This window comes from Mesocricetus auratus, unplaced genomic scaffold, assembly GCF_017639785.1.
Source record: "Mesocricetus auratus isolate SY011 unplaced genomic scaffold, BCM_Maur_2.0 Super-Scaffold_100004, whole genome shotgun sequence".
Taxonomy (NCBI): domain Eukaryota; kingdom Metazoa; phylum Chordata; class Mammalia; order Rodentia; family Cricetidae; genus Mesocricetus; species Mesocricetus auratus.
In genome coordinates, this window is record NW_024429189.1 from 19,349,888 (window position 1) to 19,367,705 (window position 17,818).

General features: G+C 42.2%; 1 long non-coding RNA gene across 2 annotated transcripts; it reads left to right on the top strand.

Annotated features, from left to right (window-relative positions):
* The first annotated feature begins 389 nt into the window (after positions 1-389).
* On the top strand, positions 390-9,046 carry LOC121140170. 2 transcript variants are annotated; one of them, XR_005876976.1, is made up of 4 exons: positions 390-532; positions 3,742-3,807; positions 5,049-5,208; positions 8,522-9,046. It is a non-coding gene; the product is annotated as an uncharacterized LOC121140170 (long non-coding RNA). The 2 variants fall into 2 exon arrangements; XR_005876975.1 differs by lacking the exon at positions 3,742-3,807.
* The last annotated feature ends 8,772 nt before the right edge of the window (positions 9,047-17,818 follow it).

The window sequence follows — 17,818 nt, forward strand, 5'->3', positions numbered from 1 at the left end:
GCTGAGCCATCTCTCCAGCCCATGAGAAGAGTTCTTAGTCTTTGATTTCTTTGCTCATTTGAAGATATTACAACTGTTGTTATAGCTGTACCCCCTAGTTTGTCCTCTGTTTCAGGCCTTAAACACATTCATTTTTTTTCCAGGCCTCCCTATTGTGCCTGAAAAGATCAGTGGGTCTGAAGAATGTTTAGTCTTGGCTCCCTAGCTATCTGGGACAGGTTCTTTCCCTCACTGTGTGCGCTGGCCCTGAAGGGAAGTCCAGTCTTTTCTTCTAGTCCCCAAGCCTGACGTTCTTTTCCTTCTTTGGGTAAATGGCATTGTTCCAAGACAAACCTCCATCTCTTCATAGAGTTCTGCATCTCAGAGTAATGTGCTGGAGAAAAAGTATGCTGTAGTCAACTGCACCCACTTCCTAGACCATCCTTACACCTTCTTCCATGTGGAATGCTTTCCTCTTTCCTGAGTCAAGATGTAAGACTATGAGCAAGCCCAGGAACTCAGGGTGAGCATGAGGATGTGTCATCAATAAGAGGTGAGATGTGCCCTTGAGGGAATATACAAAGAGGAAATCACGAAAGAAGCTAGAGAAGCTGATAGATAAAAGGGGAGGAAAGACACGGAGGATAAGAGGCAGGGGTGGGGAGAGAGATTGGGGGAGGGAGGCAAAGAGAGCAAGCATGTCCTTTACTATGTACTATCTTTACTGTGACGAGAAAATAGGAGTCATATGTAAAAAGAAATCGCACCATTAACAAAGGGAATCCACGAAGTTCTATAGCTGCAAAGGGTCACACAGGGAAGATAAAAGGATCTGCAGGATATGATAGGGCACAGGAAGGAGTCTACCACTGCTACTCTCTGGGCAGATCAGCATGTCATAGGCAAAATAGTCAGTGTAATTTCCCTTTAAGATTTCTGCTGCAATGATTTCTACAAATGTAGTATATTACAAGGCACATTTCCCTTTTAAAATGTACATTTGATTACCAGTGCCCCCACTCTCCTTGAGCTGAGGGTCTCTTTGTTACCTTTTTGGTTATTGTTCTCTATTAATGTACCCAGGAAAGATGCTGGAATTTTTCACAGCCATTCAAAAACAGCAGTCCCAGAAGTGGTGTAACTGGTGCCAGGCTCAGAGCTATTTCCTCGATGCTCCTAAGTGATTGTGTCAAGGCAGGGTATGCTCAGGTTCATGTCACCGACGCCATCAGCCAACACCCCAGTGTCTAGAACATGAACAGCCTTCTGATCTAGTCTAGTCCCTGATACATTATTGTGAATCAATAAATTTTCTTCATTTCCTTTGTCCTAAAAGCTTTGAACTCTTTTTCAGGACAGTGCTGTTCCAAGCTTAGTTGAATGAGTGAGTCTAGCCATTTTATTATTCGTGGCATTTATTAACTCTTCTTTTCATGAGAAGCAGAATAGAAAATATGGACAATAATTCTGTCATGGATTCGAGATCCAAAGAGCTACAGTGTCAGTTCCCTTGCCAGACTTCAGTGAATATCTATCATCCTTCGCCACCCACATTAATTCACTCAACACATCCTTCAGTGCCTGTTATGAGAACACAAAGCAAGGTTTTAATGACCTTTATGTCCCAATCAGTGTAGGCATCAAAATGCATACTTGTCAAATGGTCCCCGGGAAGGACACCTAACATTACATGTGTGACTGCTTTCAGCTTCAGAAGGTCATTTGTGGTGAATGTGTATGGAATGGTTATCTTATGACACATTTGCATAATGAAGGGAGTTTCCTTTTCAAGTAATGTTATAGTTTACTTGTGTAGTTTCAGGCATGAAGGAGGTGGGAGCTGGTAAACTGAGTTTAAATCCAACCATCACATCCTTTTTCCATATCACTCCGTATGGTCCAGTCGTGATGCATACAGGTAGTCTATCCACTGTATTTATAAGCCACATTTACATGCAATAATTCTACCCAAAATGGCCTCTTTATTCAAGGTCCTGTTTTGTTCATGAGCAAACTCAGTTCATCCTAACTGACAATGAGGTTAATTTCATCCCTATTTGTTTCAGCATTTTCAAAAGTCAGACTTCCTTTTCATCTTCTGCCTTTCTGATGCTTCTGGTTAGAAATGTTTTAGTTTCATCTTTCCTTCTAAAGCCCTTTCTCAAGGACTACTTTCTATGTTTACTTGGAACAAATATCTCCACCTATGTATTTGGAAAGTTATTGTATTAACCAGGGTTAGGGTTTGTTGGTGAACTTCTAAGCTGGATAAATATATGACATGATTTTCACAAAAAATATTTTGGCAGATTAGATATTGCCATCGAGGTGGAGTTTATCATCCACCTACCCATATCTGTGTCACAGACCTTCAGAAGAATTGCAGAGAGCCTTCACAAATCATCTTCCTGCCAGAAAGCTTTGAGGTGAAGGAACTAAATATTCAGGTCTATAACTCTAGCACTGAATCCTCACCTTCTAGGAGACCTTCAAGATTTGCTCTATTGTGTTTCATCCCTATTTATTTCAGAATTTCTCAAAAGTCCCGCTCTCTTTTCAGGTATCCATCATCTCCTGCCTTTCTTCTGCCTGCTGGTTGGAAATTATTTAGTTTCATCTTTCCTTCTAACGCCCTTTCTCTGATCTAGCTTGCCTTTTGGTTCATGGGCATTAGGCCCTCCCTGAGCCAAATCATCTATTTGATGGCCCTATTCTAGTTAGTTGTATGACCTCAACTGCAAATAACCCCTCATATTTCTAGCATAAAGTTTTCTTTGCTAGAAAATTTCCCAAGTTGAAACTTCTAAGTTACAAAAAGATTTTAAGTACATGTGTGTATGTGCAAGCATACACACAAGTGTGGGTGTAGGTCAGAAGAGGGTGTTTGATCACCTGAAGTTAGAGTAACAGGTAGTTGGGAGCCACCTAATGTGGGCACAGGGAACTGAACTCCATCTAATCTTAGAGCTGTAACTAATGAGTTAGCCCATCCCCAAACTCTGTTTTAACTCACACCCTTTGATGGCTCCTGACTCTATACCAGGCTCACTGATGCACCCTCCTTCACCGCCACGAGCCTTCAAACTCATCATGACCTTCTTCAGTGGACACAACACTTTCTCGGTGATAGGTTCCTTTGTGTCTTCAATTTCCTCATCTATTTGTTTCCATCACTTAGTGAGATTCAGGTTCACTCTACGTGCCTTGCAACTCTCCCTAGTCTGGCAAACCTTCCATTCATGTCATGCAGCATAATGAGGAAGTCATGAAAACAGGTTTATATAAGAATACAAAAGAAGAGGAATCTAAAATGGCTGAAAGACACTTAAGAAAGTGCTCAATGTCCTTACCCATTAGGGAAATGCAACTCAAAATAACTTTGAGATTCCATCTTACACAGAGCAGAATGGTTAAAATCAAAATCACCAATGATGGTTTATGCTGGAGAGGATGTGGAGAAAGGGGAACACTCTTCCACTCCTGGTGGGAGTGCAAACTCGTACAGCCATGGTGGTTCCTCAGGAAAATGGCAATCAGTCTACCTCAAGACCCAACAATTAGGCATATACCCAAAGGATGCACACTCATACAGCAAGGACATATGTTCAACTCTGTTCATAGCAGCATTGTTTGTAATAGTCAAAACCTGGAAGCAACCTAGATGCCCCTCAACCAAAGGATGGATGGAGAAAATGTGGTACATTTACACAATGGAGTATTACTCAGCAGGAAAAAAAAACAATGAAATCTTGAAATCCTCAGGCAAATGCATGGAACTGGAAGAAAATATCCTGAGTGAGGCAACCCAGTCACAGAAAGACAAGCATGGTATGTACTCACTCATATATGGATATTATACATAGAGCAAAGGACTATCAGCCTACAATCAACACCACCAGAGAAACTAGGGAACAAGGGGGACTCCAAAAGAAGAACATATGGTCCCCTGAAGAAGGGGAGGGGCAAGAACCCCTGAGCAAATTGGGAGCACAGGGAGGGGATGTGGGAAGGAGAGAGTAGGAGAAGGGGGGGTGGAGAGCAGGAGGGATCAGGAGGACTGAGACAGGGAGGAATAGAGGAGAGCAAGAAAAGAGATGTCTTGATAGAGGGAGCCAATATAGTTTTGAAAGATGTCTGGCACTGGAGAAATGTTTGGGGATCCACAGGGATGATCCCAACTAAGAATTCAGGCAGTGGTGGAGAGGCTGCCCTTGATGCCCTTCCCCTATATGAAATTGATGAATACCTTGGTTGCCATTCCTAGAGCCTTCATCCAGTAGCTGATCAAAGCAGAAGCAGGCACCCACAGCTAAACACTGAGCCATACTCCTGAATCCAGTTGTGGAGAGGGAGGAGGGATGAGCAAAGGAGTCAAGACCCTGCTGGAGAAATCCACAGAAACGGTGGCCCTGACCTAGTGAGAGCACGAAGACCCTAGTCTTACAGCTGGGGAACCAGTGTTGAACTGAACCAAGCCCTCTGAATGTGGGTGCCAGCTGGGAGGCCTAGGCAGTCTATTGGACCTCTAACAGTAGAGTCAGTGTTTATCCTAAGTGCACAAATGGACTTTGGGAGCCCAATCCCTATGGAGGGATACTATTAGAGTCCAGATACACAAAAGAGGGCCTAGACTCTCCCCCAGATGATGTGATGAACTTTGATGGCCCCCCCGTGGAGGGCCTCACTATCCTTGGGGAGTGGGCCAGGGGTGGGATGGGGTGGTCAGTGGAAAGCATGGGAGGAAGGGAGAACAAGGGAATTGGAGGACTGATATATGAAATAAGATTGTTTCTGACATAAAACATTATGAAAAAAGAATACCAGTTACTGATCATTCCCTAATACTGAATTTTCCAGCTTTGAAAATTCATTGCTACCTCTGTTTCCATGTATACTCTGTTGAAAACAGGTTTTTATTTCCTCCCCGCCCCAAGTCAACTGTTACATAGCAGAGTTCTGAAATGTCCCTACTATAGAATCTGAAAGCTGGTCTTCATCTGTACCCAGCATCCTATTTTCTTCCCTCTCACTGTAGATTTACTTAACTTGAATCTCTTGTTTTTTGCCAGGTACCACTTCTCCCATATTCTGGACCTACTATCTCTCCTTCTGCACCACAGAAAACCTAAAACTCTTGAGCTGAAAAGCATATTAACTGAAGTGAAAATTTCACTTAATAGCAAATTGGAGATGACAGGATGGTGGCTTAGTGGAACTGAAGGCAGCTAGGTAAAAAATTTATTATATCTAGAATTCAAATAACAAATATTCATGGAAATGACCAAAGGGAAATTTCAAGTCATCTGATTTAATAGTTGAGTCCAACAGGATGGTAAACGTGGTGGAAAAAGATTGAAGTATGTGAAATTAATTTCTCAAAGTTGATGAAAATCTTCACTTTAAATACCAATGAAACTCAGTGATTCCCAAAGTGGAAATCACACTCTGGTATATAATCATCAATGTCCTGAGAGCCAAGAATGCATAGACAGTCTTTTTAAAGATAGTATTTTTATTAATAAGTTCAAACATGAGCACTGTATCTGTATCACTATGATCCCTTCCTGCCCCATCAAACTTCCTCTGTGCCCCTTCAAAACTCATGGTCTCTTTTTTCAGTTATTGTTATATGTATAGGCATATATGCATATGTGTATATACAACCTACTGAGTCCATTCAGTGTTGCTCACATGTACCTGTGTCTAGGGCTAACTACTTGACACTGAACATCCTATGTACGAGGTCATCCCTGGAGGAAACTAGTTCTTCCTCTTTCAGCAGCCATTGATCACCAATAGCTCATGAAAATACAAGCTTGAAAGTAGTCAGAGAAGAGTGTCATACTGCACAGAAAATGATGACATGACACTCCTCCAAAGAAATTAAAAATATACATCTCCCCAAACAAATGACACAACCCCCCCCCCTCTGTGTGTGTGTGTGTGTATGTGCATGCGATCAGGCACAAAATACTTTGAGCCTGGAAATATGGAAGAACTTGCCACAGAGAGGTTTATTTTGGCTCATGTTCACTGCCATTTCACACCAGTAGAGAAGCTGTGATGGAGTTCAAGATGGCTCAGGCCGTGGAAACAAAATATTGCAGTATGGCTTGTTCAGTTCTGGGTGGACTGGAATTTGGACAGGTTGTATTTCCAAAGGCTAGCTCCTGGTAGATTATTTCTTATCTGCAGACCCATGTCCCAAAGGTCCATAACCTCCCAAAAGAACAGCCATAGCTGAAGGGCAAAATTTCAAACACAGGAGCCCATGGGGGACAGTTCACACTTAAGGCACAGCCTGTAGGATAGTCGTGTTGTGCACATGAAACAGGGAGCCACTGTTTTAATGCTGCTGTGTAATTATAAATATATAAAAGTTAAAACTAAGCCTTTTTATAAATCATAAGTGGGGAAACTTCTAGAAAGTAAAACTGTACCATAAAAGGAGTTAAAATAATCTGTGTTCTTCAGCTGTCTGTCACTGTGACAAAATACCCGATCAGAACAACTTAAAGAAAAAACGTTTTATTTTGGCTCAGTTTTTCAAAGGTGTCAATCTATGATAGCTCATCTCTGTGGTTTTTTTTTTTTGGTGGTGATATTTTGTTTATCATCTAATAAAGCTCGCCTGAAGATAGAGGCTAGGCAGTGGTGGTACAGACCTTTAATCCCAGCACTCAGGAGACAGAGGCAGAGGGATCTCTGTGAGTTCAAGGAAACCCTGGGCTACATGAGAGTGAATCAGTTTAAAAGAGAAACAGAGCTCACACCTTTAATCCCAGAACTAGAGAGAGGGAGGCAGGAGTGATATGGCTGGGCAAAGAGAGCCCAAGTATACACACGGTCTCTGGACTCCCATAGAACAATGTGAGGTGCACTCTCACCCTGAACTCTTGGGGAAGGGTCTAGGCCCTGCCCTATATGAAATGACAGACTATGGACACCCCCATGGAGGGCCTCACCCTCCCTGGGGGAATGAGGGGATAACGGGGGGGGAAGGGGGGAGGGCACGGGAGGAGGGGAGGGAAAGGGAGAGGGACCTCGTACTGACTTGTGAAGCAACCTTGTTTCTTATCTAAATTTAAAATGGAAAATAAAAAAAATATTAATAAAAAAAATTAAAAAAAAAACAAGGTGGGAGAGGATACAGGAACGCATTGCAGTCTCAGTGAGTCTGAGGAGCAGTGCAGATTGGAGATGCGATCAGAGGACAAGATCACCCCTTGGTCTGAGCATTGGTAGAGGCTGGCCACTTTGCCCCTCTGATCTTCAACTTTAACCCCAATATCTGTCTTTGGGTTTTTATTATTCATGCTACAGCTTTTTCTGCCTTACTGTGAGGCAGACATTATGGCAGGGAGCACATGGTGAGCATAGCAGTTTACCCATGGTGGACAGGAATATGGGGCAGAATTTGAGAATAAAATAAAGCCTACAGTTGCACAGTCATAATGACCTGCTTCCTGCAGGTAGGACCTATCACCATTCTGTAATGACTACACAGATTCATTCACTGATAAGAGTAGATTAGCACCACTACCTGGGACCAAGCCTTCAATCCAACAGCACTTGGGGATATTTATTCTATAAATGTAGATAATGTAGAGGTCAAGAATGGAACAGTCATTGCCAAGGAACTGGGAGAGTAAGAGGGAAGGAAGACAAACAAATGATGGGTTGATGGGTCCAGGGTTGTAGTTGGGAAGGAATAAAAACTTCCAAGGCACAACAACTAACTGTAGTTGACAACAAGTAGTTGCATATTTAAAAATACCTAGGAGTGTTGCATTGCAGGTCCACCAGAGACCACCACACAGACACTTGTGAGTTGAAAAGAAAATCTTTATTACCAGTCAGTGGCTGCATGAGGAACTTTCCCAAATCATGCAGCCCCAAGTCTTTCTGTTCTTTGTCTTGAATGCACAACACCACATCCTGGCTGTTACACTTCAGTTAGCAAGAAACAGAACTACAGAAGTCAAAACGTAAGGCTAGTGCATCTAGGGACTTTCCTGGAACTATTGACTAGGTCTTTGATGGATTAGGTCTTTGTTCCCATTTTGGCAGGTGTTAGGGCCTACATGCTAAGTCTCAAGTTCAGAATGGTACCTCTAATGGGCATCAGTCATGCTAAGGTCTGCAGGCCGGTTACAGGAGAGAGGGTTTTGGATGTTCCAGACAGAATAAAGGGATAAACAATTGCATTGACGTGATCCTTGCATTACTATCCTACAGGTATTTACGATTAGTGTGTACCAATTGATTAAAAAATGAACAAAGGGGGGAAACAAACCAAAAACTTCAAGCTGAGAGAAATGAAACTGGATTCACACAGGAAATGGAAAATATGTGAATACACAGGGACTATAATTCTGTCTTTCAGATTTTCTTAAAAGACATCTAAGTGTTTAAAAAACAAATGGTTACATTTTAAGGGGTGGTGTATACTGTGTGTAAAAATAGCTTTGATGGCAGTGCTGTAAGGCTGACGGGGACCAATAGAAATCCACATTGTGAAGCTTTGCTTTGTTATTGGCAGATGGGAAGAGTGAAAGAGAAGGCAGAAGCATCATCAGAGGCGGCTGTGAAGTGATGGAGCCTAAATGCTCGTGATCTCTGAGGTGGAAAGGCCCTGTGCTGAAGCCCTTTGGTGCTGTGATGTTTCTGAAGGTTTAAAACCATCTGTATACCTTAAAACACACTTTAGAGTGTACTAATGAACAGGGTCGCCATTCTGTCATCCCTTCTCCTTCCTGGCTGCAAATCTTCTCTCTCTGCTGTCAATGAGAATGAAATCTCCCCAAAAGAAACAGCTTTCTTTTCTCTAAATAAAACAAACCAAAACCAAACACAGAAAGGCTATTTGGAAAGCAGACCAAAAAGCAGCAGGGGAGAAAGGTGAGAGGTGACCTTAGGTCTACTCAAGCTTGTATTCCCTCTGGTTTATAAATGAGTGATTGTTTCTATCATTGCATATCTTTGTAACCACTGAATCCAGTTCACATCTGAGACTATTTGATGCATCCATTTTTTCTTAACATTTAATATAAGCTCTTAGTATATAGAACCTGGCTTCTGTGTGTTTGCTTTATGTGCGCCAAGATAATATGTCTAGTAATGATGATTTATTCATTCAATGGATATGTATTGAATGCTTTCCACAAACTAGGCAGTGCTTGCCAGTGTGGGCACATAGTAAATCAAAGCCAAAGTCTATGCTTTGGGGAGTTTGTCTTCTAGTGTAGGAAGCCAGTGAGCAAGCAGACTCACGTGACTAGACATTGCTAGGGAGAAAAACACGGCAGCAAAGGGAAATACAGATCCATGCAGGTGTGTGAATGGTAGAAAGAACACATCTGGGGACAAGTTGGCTGTATTTTCAACTGTTTCTAGAAAATATGGCACGTGAGCAGAGACCATTAAGTTGTTTTCCTTTAAATCTGCTTCACCTTGCATTTATTTTCTTTCCCAGCTGTCATGAGTTAGATCCACTCAGAACAGATGCTGAAACAGATTCAAAGTTACCTGGTGCCAATTACAGAGCAATGCCTGTGAAAGGAAGGAGAGGAAGTTGGGTCAGGCAGAAGAAGTAGAAATGTTGGGTGTGTTGGCTAATCCATGTCTATAATACAGGCCCTTTAAAAAAAACAAACTGCATTTTATCCTAGTGACAGCTTTGTTCAAACAATCCATGTAATCAAGTAAGTCAGTGAGTCACCAATAATTATTTAATATATATTAACTATGAGATAAGCACTCAGATAAGGACTGGGTGGGTAGAGTAAGTATCCTGCCCTCTTCGAGCCTGTGTTCAGTACTGTAGAGGTATACAGGAATAATTTCATCTCAATATGGAAACTGTATTACGAGCAGGCTCATGGTATGACTGGAGGAATATGTTTAAGTCATTTACCTGGAGGTATATTTTGTAGCAGGCTCATTGGTGTCTTCAAATATCAAGAAGTCATCTGGAAGAATAGTGTATTCTGGAGAAGGCAGGGAGTTAGGGAACCCACCATCAGGATCTCTCGTATTTAGGACATCTCTTCCACATAGAACTTTGGGACTCCCCCTGATTATTTTTTAGAACATTTGAGGAGATGATGACTAAATAAAACTTTCTTTCAGGTGAAAGAATAGGAGTTATGTTAGTTGTGCACTTAAGCCCTCCCGCATAGTTACAACTGTTCACAATCATGGATATACACTTTCGCCACACTTAAGGCATATATTTGCTGAAGGGACGATACACAGACACTCAGGAAGCATTTATGTTTATAGAACATTATAATCTATCTGTATTCATATCTGTATTCCATGGATATCTCCAAGTTCTGGAAATGCTAAAGAAATAGTGACAAAAATGATGAAATAAATTGAGTTTGAAATAAACTTGAAGACTGCATTTAGAAAAATCCAGATGCTGTTTTTAAGAAAAATATACAACAACAATATAATTATGATGATTGTTTGTTTTCTATGTGCTTACTTTTTATGACTAGTACAGATACCTGTATAAGGACTCTAGAACATTTTTAAGAAATATTAAAAAAGAAATAGAAATACTAGTTCTACTAACACATTCTCAAAATCACTATTATATCTGTGAACCCTTTCTTCACATTGGATTACCAAGAACAGTTTTACTTATTTAGGGATTTAAAAAGAAATACAGGGAATTGGAGGCAGTTTGGGAGTGAAATTGTTGTTGCTAGGGTTGTTTTGGCCTTGGAATCCTGTCCTTGAGTGCCCTCCAGTCTAACATGTGTCTTCATGAGAACCAGTTGAGCTTCCATATCTTGGAAGCTTGGGGGCAAATCATCCCTTGCTGATGAAATATGTCCTCATTCTAAAGCTACACACCCGTTTCTCAAACAATACGCATGGTTTTGAAGTACGTGGGGTGTGGTGAGTGTAAACATGTGCTGCTGTCTTTTTGAGCGCACATTGAGTAAGAATGACTTCCCTGCATCTGTCTGTTAGCTGGGCCTCTAATCCACTTGGCAGAGGTCCAGAGACTGCTTTGTACCTTTGTGCTTTTCTTAGGGTGACTTGTTTGATGAGAGGTCTTTGTGTGAGGACTGCAGAAGAAATCACAAGGCTGAAGCTGGGCTTGGTGTGAAGAGAGTAGGGTTGAAGACCTAAGAGAGAGCCTGGGAAACTCACCCAGAAGTGTGTGAAGGAAAATCCCTAGGCTTGCCTGGCACAAAACTGGATTGTCATTGCTTTGTTTTGGTAACTTATTGACAATTTATGTCAGGAAGACTCTTTCTCCAGGAAAGCGCTTCAGTTTCTCCCTGGTGACACCATTTCTTTGTTATTACATAAAGAGGAGAGAGGGGGAGTGGGAGAGAGGGAGAAAAAGGAAGAGAGGGACGAGACTGGCAGGGGGAGACCACATACACACACTCACACATTCACACACACACTCACACACACACTCACACACACTCACACTCACTCACACACTCACTCTCACACACTCACACACACGCACACACTCACACACACTCACACTCACTCACACACACTCACTCTCACACACACTCACACACTCACACACACACACACACACACACACACACACACACACACCATGCAGGAGATCATCTCAAAGCAGTCTTGAGATTTTAAAAGGAGTTGGAGTTCATTTTCAGTTGTTATTGGCAGATGCAACATGGCTGAATCCTAATGCAGTTCCAAGCACATCAGCCTAGCTTTGCAAAAATGGCTACAGAAGCCAAAATCTAATATGTAGTTTGTTCTGTTCTCTGGGCACATAGAACACTCCTGGAAAGGAAAGTGCCTCTCCAACACATGCTGAAAATGAGTAGAAGTCACCATAGAGTTATACTATTAATTAAAATAATAATTATAATAATATAACCAATATAATTATGTTAAAACTGATTATATTGTTGGATTCCATTGCCTTCTACACAACAAGGGATTTTGAATATTTCTCAAGCTGAGACAATTATGGCATGAAGGATTACTTCAATTCTCAACAATTTTAGAAATGATGCTTCCACAGGTGTGTGTGGCAAGGGACTCTGACTTCTCCTTAGTGGCACATACCATCATCTCCAATGCAGACACTTATCTATGTGCATCCCATACACCCCACAGGGCCATCTGTCAGGGCCCCCAACTGGACTTTGTGATGCTACCTTCCCTGCTATTTCAGGCACCAGACAAACATATGCAAAAACATCTCTCTTTATTCCTACCCTCTATTGCCAGTTATTTCATTTAGAAGTGAAGATTTAATAATAGAAACACAGTAAGGACTTAAAATGACTTTTCAGGCTAGGTGTCAAAGTCTTAGGTTTTGGGACTTTCATTGTGGTATGAAGAAAAACAGATTCAGTACTGAGCTTTTCCCTTTTGGTGGCAAACAGATTGAACTTGAATGCATTCAATGTTTCCATCAATTCGGGGTGCTTGTTTTCTCTTTCTTTCCTTGCGACACCAGGCCTCACACATGCTAGGCAAGCCTCTATCACTGGGCAGGAGCCATATTGGTACGGCATATTGTGCATGTGCTGCCACTGAAAGAAAAACTAGCATCTGGGAACAAGATGTTGAATTTGTGCTCACAAATTGTTCAGATATCATCCAGAAATGAACATGATATTTTAATTTCATGAACATCTATCTGACTACTTGCCAACCTTTTCAATACCCTTTCAGGACTTTATGAGTCATCATGTAGTTGCTGGGCATTGAACTCAGGATCCCTGGAAAAGCAGTCAGTGCTCTTAATTTCTGAGCCATCTCCCCAGTTCTGGCTGTTCAGGACTTTGAAGCTTTTCATTTCTAAACACATGTCTTAAGATGACATGAAGCATGACTTCACTGGCATGACCTGGCGGATGAAACTAGGAGGAAGTCTTAACATCCTTGTTCTGGAGTGACCAACTTTAAGAAAGTAAATGCTACTCACCTGGGGAACCTAGCTGACAATACACACCTGACTGTGCAGCCCACTGGAGCTCTCGCTGGTCATGGGTCTGCTCTACACACTTGGAGAATGCTAACTCGAAAGGGACAGTTAGAGTTTGGAGTCTGACAATGGGATGTGTGAGGGTTTAAGTTTGGAGGTAGCATGGTTACCACCATCACAGCCTGATGTCCTTTTGCTGTAGCTTTTCTCTCAGGCGTCTTAGATTTCTAAGACCAGCAGGGAACAGTCAGGACTGGGGGCTGAAATTACCGCAGATGTTGAAGCAACAGCTCACCTGTCTTCTTTGCTAACAGAAGCCTTCGGAGGAGGCAATATGTTCAGCGACAGTGAAACCCTACCCCATCTTGCTAGGATTCTGGGAAGGGCTTTTGTCTGGGAGTTGGGTGAGCGTATATCATAGTTTTCCTCAGATTTTGTATATATGTGCATTGCTCTGGTATATTTAACAGTGTCTCGTTTTTCTGTCAAGATCATCTGGTTTGACAATATATTTATTGATCTTCCTAATAAATCATTGAATCATCGAACCACATTTCTTTCTTGTCTGATGATGGAAAGGTAATGTATGAGGCTTAAAGCTGAGGACAATAACGTCACAACTAGGAGGAGAGTGGGTTTGAACTAAGAGATTCCAGAATGACAGCGACTGTGGATTGGGTAGCAAAACTGAAGGTCATTTTTATAGTTTAAGGCACTTGTAGGGGAATTTCTGTTACCTCCAGGGAAGGGTACAGAACAAAGAAACAGCAATGAGACCTTTCTATGAATGTCCACTCAACAGCAGAACTCAGTTTTACTGTCATCACCACTGTAAATCAACCTAGTATAATCCCTTAAATTCTGAAAAGGAGTCATGAGGGAAATTACACTAAATAGACCCTATGGTCTTTATCTCACATAAAAATCCACTGCCAGCTAGGTGGTGGTGGCTCATGCTTTTAATCCCAGTCCTCGGGAAGCGGAGGCAGGCAGATCTCTGTGAGTTCAAGGCCAGTCTGGTCTACAGCGTGAGTTCCAGGACAGCCATGGATGTTACACAGAGAAACCCTGTCTCAAAAAACCAACTCCCTCCTCCACTGTGACTAGAAAGTGATGTCATCTCACGCTGCCTCTCTTTTCACCAGTTAGCTTAGGGGACTCAAAACTTACTCCTTGAACTACTGATTTTTCTCAACAAACCCAACACCTTCACATATTAGTGACAATCCATGTCAGTGAAAACTTGTTCCTCTCCAGAACTTCTGCCTCCTCATGTACCAGAAGGATGAACATGTGGTCAACGGTCCTACAAGATGACCCAGAGTGAAGAAAATCTCCACTTGCTTGCAGCAGATAAAAGTGCTAATTTCATCACATATTGGTGAAAAAAATAACACAAACAAAAAAACATTGATTTTCTTATATCCAAATGGCAATGCCTTTTAAGCCTGCCAGTTTGGGGGCAGTGCTGCCAAGCTTGCCCTGGTGGTGAGGATGAGGGAAAGCTGGGGGACTGATCAACCCAGCTGCCACCTAGGCCCAGAGCCAGGGCTGTGAATTGGAACACCCAAACACGCATTTTATCTATGAACTGCTGGAGCTTGTAAGGGGCCAGTCCTGCAGACCCAAAGCTGCAGGATCTCCGCAACACAGGGCAGCAACAGACTATCCAAGAGGAGTCTAAGTGAGGGCCCAACAGCAATAGGGTAACAGATGCCAGAGGCCTCGAGCCAGACCAATAACTAAATTGCAATGAACACTTGCAAGTAAAGATAGATGAAACGGTATACTGTGTGGCTCACTGTGTTGCACTACAGCTTCGACAACAATATATTTTTATTTTAAATTTTACTTTGCAATGGGGAAGGGAGGTCGCAAGGGCAGAATGTGGATACAAAGGGACGGGGAGATGAATGGGATTGGGAGGCATGATGTGAAACCCACAAAGAATCACTAAAAAGCTAATAACTAAATCAATAAACCTGCCCGTTCTTCCTGTCTAGATATTATTTTTTAAACCACTGAGAAAGACATTTATTTCCTCTTTTCTTTTGAATTACTTGTTCCCCTCTTCTCCCTTTCTGTTGTGTTGTTTTCTCCTTTTAACTTGGATTTCTATCAGAGACTGTGCCTCTGCTTCCCAGAATCCTCCTTGACTCCAAGTCCCACCTATCTTGTTTCCCTATTGGCCAACAATGCTTTATTCATCAACCAATAAGACAAGCATATACACAGAAGGACTTCCCCCATCAAGTGATCACAGGTCTGACAGACACCAGGCCCAGCGATGCAGGTGCTTTTAGATACCAGCCAATTAGCCTCACTCTGAACATTCCGCTGCCTCCTGACAACGGAGTGTGATGTCTTCCTGTAGTCCTTGCTTCCTCTCCATCCTTTTCAAGTTTTCCATGGCCTTCATCTTTCCCTCCTACCTGATGTAGCTGTGACTGGGATAGATGAGACAGGGGCAGAGACCAGGTGAAGGGATTCCTTTTCATTTTGCTCATGACCAAGTCCATTCCTGGTGGGTATTTTATTATCACTGTCAAGACACTAGACCAACCTTGCTAAATCTGGCTTAGTCTTGAAATGAAAACCATCTTTGGGTCCCCTCACTACCTTTCTTCACTGTTCAATTTACAGAGGAGGCCGAGGAGAGTAATGCATGTCCTCAGACATTCTTCATTAACGGGCTCTATTAAGTAGCCTTTCCTTGGCCTGACTTGGTGCTACTGATGTTGAGGATAAAAATGCTTCTGGAATGAAACTCATGCAAGGCACTGGTGTCCAGCGCTTTTTCAGGATCAATTTTCCTTTTGTAGCTCACGTCAAGCCAAGCCGAAAGCTTGCTTTCATTGGTGCCTATTTCATTTTTGTGGTGCTGGGCACTGGACCCAGGGCTTTGCAGGTGATGGCCAAATCTGTACCCTGAGCTACAGCTACAGCCCCTTGTGTGTTCTTGACTTAGAGAAACTCGTTCATAATGACTCTAATTCATCTTGCCTGTTAAGCAAAAAGCCTACAATTTCTTGTACTTAGTTTATATATTTTATGTATTAGAATGATGTTCTCAGCGATTCATTGATCCCTAACTTTTTCTCCAAAAATTTAAGTAGGGGTTTTCTGAAGTATCTGTAGATATTTTGCCATTTATCATGATCCTTGAAAGGTAAAGCCCAGTTCACCTTGTTAACATTAAATAAGTGACTGGGCACTAACACCATTGTTTCCTTCCTTAAGACTATAGTATAACAGAACAAGATACAGTAACAAATGCCAACACCCCATACTCTTGCCTACATATTGATTTACTAGCAGCATCTTTAGTATTATAGGATCACATGTGTTCATAACAGCAAAGCAGAAGCAAAGCGTCTTTCTGTGGTTTTCTTTGCTCCCATTTGGGTCAAGCACTTTTTCCAACTCCTTTTACAGTCATTCCTATTTACAGTTAAGCATTGACCACCAATCACTGATATTACAGCAACAAATAATTCAAGAGTGTTCTAACATAAGACGAGTGTAAATCTAACTTTAAAATGGACTTTGGTGCTTTTGTTTTTAATATGGAGCAATGAAGATTAATGCTGCTTTCCCCAAGCTGGGGTGTCTATTGCAACACTGTAGGAAGCCCAGCTGAACAGGGCAGTGTTGTGGGGAGAGTGTGACTGTCAGGAGACAGGCGTGTCTACACTCACATCCACACCCTTCCACCTGAGAGACAGGCGACCCCAGGCAAGCCGTTAAACTTGGAATGGTGACAGTGCTTGTGTCATGGGTCATTTGGAAAGATGAAAAAGAGTAAGAACCCACTTAGCAGGTGGTTAGTGTATGGCGTGCCCTCAGTGCTGCTTATGACGGTTGTCATTACTGAGTAAGTGTCATTACATAGGCATCGGGCTTTTGAAAAGTTATAGACTAGATTTCATGATGAAACAGTTTGAAGACAGCTGATTTCAGAATTTGGAAACCATGTTACTGTAGCGGCATCTTTTTTTTGCCAGTGGACTTGCGGTGGTGGCCTCATCCTAGGGGCCTGTGCAGACATGACTCCTTATAAGGAAGAGGAGGGGTTGGCTTACTCTCTCTTGGGCAGTAGTCAGTAAGGGCAGAGGCTACATCTTCAGGAGCAGGTTAACCATGGCAGATATTACCATAATTGTGTAAGTGCTTCCCTAATAAATACCTGTTAATCATTTATCTGGGTCTTGTGGACTCCTTTAAACCCGCCTTTATGTTACCAAGGATAAGAAATCAGGCAATTGCTGGGGTATATAAACTAAGAATTGAATGTGTACTTCTCTGGATGACCAAGGCTCACCCTGAGGTCACAGGGGAATCACTGCCAGATTCATTCAGCTTCGTAATTGTTTTGGAGGAAGGAGTAAAGCGCTAAAGTTTCCAAGTGTGAGAACAAAATTAGAAACTCTAGGAAACATTACTATGGATTTATGTTAGAAAGCTCACCTAAGGTTATGTGAGTTCTAAAACTGAGGTAGATAGACCTTAACTGGGCAAACACAAGTAGTGTTTGTTCTTCACAACACCTGTGAGAAGTGAGATAACAGCCCTGATCCAGACCAGTGATGGACGTTTTCCTTGAAAATGCCAATGAGGGCATGAGAGGCTGTGCATGGGAAGGTGTTGTCTGATACTATTCTGGGGAGACATGAACAAACATTACTCACCCCAAATAGAGAACCAGCAACAGGTCAAAGTGTGGATACCACCAAAGTCCAACATGGTAAACTGATAAGCTTTATGGAAGTCACAGGAATATAGGTGAGGGGTTACTCACAAGAGCTGAAATGACCCAAAGGCATTATCAAAAGCCCACCCCAGCATGGGTGTTAGTTCATGAAAGTTGGGAAGCTGGAGCATAACACATAA